The 3,064-nt window shown below is 32.6% G+C and overlaps 1 long non-coding RNA gene across 2 annotated transcripts in view; it reads left to right on the plus strand.

The window, feature by feature from the left end:
• The window catches only part of LOC106471121, a 14,779-nt gene extending 12,140 nt beyond the window's left edge, over positions 1–2,639 (plus strand). The window contains exons 2-4 of one of the 2 annotated variants that reach the window (XR_002613199.1): positions 761–850; positions 1,173–1,398; positions 1,948–2,639. This is a non-coding gene — a long non-coding RNA (uncharacterized LOC106471121). The remainder of the gene's footprint in view (positions 1–760; positions 851–1,172; positions 1,399–1,947) is intronic. The other variant, XR_001291538.2, reaches the window with a different exon arrangement.
• Positions 2,640–3,064: the final 425 nt, after the last annotated feature.

Consider the following 3,064-nt stretch of genomic DNA (forward strand, 5'->3'; position numbering starts at 1 on the left):
AAGGAAAGTGGATCACAGTTACACAAGTTTCACACCAAAATATTTGATTCGATGCAGTCACTGTCAGTGTAAAGGTTCTTTTAAGTTCGAATACTTGGCACCCAACGCCGACATCCATCTACGATTTGGTAAAGGAAAGTGGATCACAGTTACACAAGTTTCACACCAAAATATTTGATTCGATGCAGTCACTGTCAGTGTAAAGGTTCTTTAACTTCGAATACTTGGCACCCAACGCCGACATCCATCTATGATTTGGTAAAGGAAAGTCCAGGCCATACAGTGCCGAAATTCAAGTGTGATTTTTTTATAAGAGAAACAAGTACTTACACCATAAAGGTATGTTTTTATTACAACTGAAAACTTGTTAATTTGAGTAAGTCTTTATTTTTATTGAAATTAAAGTATCGTTTCTATTTGAAAAAACATAAACATTTTAAATTCACAGAGTAATGCATAACTAGACTGACTTTTCATTGTTTGCAGCTATATTTGTGTATTTTGTTTGAAGCGCAAAGCAACACAATAGGCTACTTGCGCTGTGCCCACCACGGGTATCAAACGCGATATTTAACGCCTAAGCCCTCAAGGTCACCTTTGAGCAACGTGTGGATGTTTTCAACCAATATATATATATATATAAACATTTCATTCAGAAATGAACTAACTTTAAGTTTTATTAGAGGTATTTTAAGTTCTAAACATCCTTGTACAACTCATTTTGATGCATGTATAGGAAGTGGGTTGATATTCGTTACAGGACTCTAGAAGAGTGTTTGGTAAGTTAGTTTTAACATTTCTTTTAATCTACGAATTCAGTGGTTTTAATGGCATTATATATATGAAACGAGTAAGTTCAACATTTATTTATTGTTGTCATACGGATACAACGCATCCTTAGTTTCAGTTATACATAAATCAGTCGATAGAGTTTCAATGATAAGTGTACAGGAATTCCAAGTACATTTTTACTGGTCTTCTCGCCAACTGTGATAATAAAGTTGCAAGAGTATGATGTACACGTTGTTCATAAATTTTAATTCAACAATGTCTAAATGTATAAACTATCGTCTATTTCCGTTATTCTAAAGGAACATAATAAGTACACTGTGTAGAAATAATTATTCATGTCGGATTTAACAAAGTATGTTGTTTTTGTCGTCTAAATATAGCACTGAAGTCAACACCCAAATTAGATAGTGATCAGGGTTGGAGTACGTGAACGTTGCTTCCGCTTTAAATCACTAATGGTCGGTACGATAATAACTCAGCTTCACTTATATATATGTGAGGATCTACAATTTCAGTTTCATTCTTCAAAAAACGTCTTGCGTGTTCTGAACAGAATTATTATTGATTAAGGCAAGTTTTTACTTGGCTACAACTATTCTTCAATAAGTATGTCGTAGTTCGGTTTCCGTAACTATTTTCCTCTAAAAAGTATAAATATTAGATGATAATGATAACAATAACTTGTTGTTGTTTTTTAATGCAGCTGGATATTTCTTAACAAACTTAAAAACTATTCATTCACCGTGGTTCAGTTCAGAAAAAGATAGAAAACGGTTTATAACTTTGTTCAGTAAAACCTAGAATAGAATTAACGGTTTGTAACATTGTTTAGTAAAGTATTTAATAGCAGTAAAAGTTCATATTGTTGTCCAATAACGTCTTGAATAGCAATAACGGTTCATATCACTATTCAATAAATTCTTGAATAGTAGTAATGGTTTATGTTGTTGTCCATAAAATCTCGAATAAATAAGTAATGATTCACATCGTTGTAATTTAAAGTTTTGAATTTTTCGTAACCGTTTATGCTTCTTCTTCTCTCTCTTTGTAAACCGTTGTTCAATTAACATTATAAAAACTTAACTTTACTCAACTTTCCAAATATTAAATAAAGGATGATAACGTTCTAAGTATTAAACTAAACGTTTTTTTCAGATGGTCAAAGGTATAAACCTCAGCTTCCTTTGCCTTCTGGGATGTGTACTTCTGGCTTCCATCTCCCCCTGTCTCGGTCGAATTGTCCGCCGAAGTAACATCCAGTGTCAGTCTTGGAAGAGCAGTGAGATACGATGTGGTAAGGATGACTGGCCATCGAATCGAATTAAGATCATAAACAAGTCCTCTGCTAGTGTCACATTTGTTGTTGACCAGTGGATAAGCTCGTGCGGTTGGCCAGGATCGAAGTATTCTTCTAGGCAGTACACATTGAACTCTTATCAAAATATCGAACTACAATTTGCACATGCACTGCCTGGTAAATGTCGAGAAATGTTTATTATTGACTGTCGTCAACATGGAAGTTATATTAACTGTCTTCATGTTTTGAAAGCTTATCCTGTTGGCTAACTTTACTGTAAAGTAACAATTGTCAGAAGTTATTTGCTCCGCACTACAGTAAAGCATTATCAAATATTGTTCTCCAATTTTGTATTAATTGTTAATATTGTTATATTGCTTTATAACTATATATTATTGCTTCATTCTATTAAGTGCTTGTATAATGATGTCAGTTTATTGGATAATTTTATAATTATGTTCTTGTGTTGGATTATTCAGTCAACTTTGATTTTGATTTCATTTAATAAGAGTGTAAAACACTAGAAATAAACGACTTTATAACACCAAAATGTTGTTTTTATTTAATTAAACACTCGACGTTTTGTTTTACAACTTCTTCAGGAGCAAAGAGCAGTAGTGTGATGATTTGCAACTGTAAATTACGTCTCATAAAATTACTCTACTTTACAAGACTTTCCGACAGTATGTTATCCTGTTTTGCAATTAAATTAACATTTAAATAACGAAATTTTATAGTTTTATAATTCCTAAATTATACACTTAAAGTTAAAAATACCCTTGGGACAATGTAATTAACATGGATTTAGGTTTTAAAAAACGACACAAAAGCCCTTCTAACAGGCTGTACTCAAATCACATTACCTTTCAAATATTAGCTGTGGAAAGCTCCACCATTAGAATCTGGTACACGACACATGAGAGTACGTTGTTGCACTTAAATGTTTGCAAAAGGCCTGATTATTTATGTTTGCAG

This window comes from Limulus polyphemus, unplaced genomic scaffold (genome assembly GCF_000517525.1).
Source record: "Limulus polyphemus unplaced genomic scaffold, Limulus_polyphemus-2.1.2 Scaffold4420, whole genome shotgun sequence".
Lineage (NCBI taxonomy): Eukaryota > Metazoa > Arthropoda > Merostomata > Xiphosura > Limulidae > Limulus > Limulus polyphemus.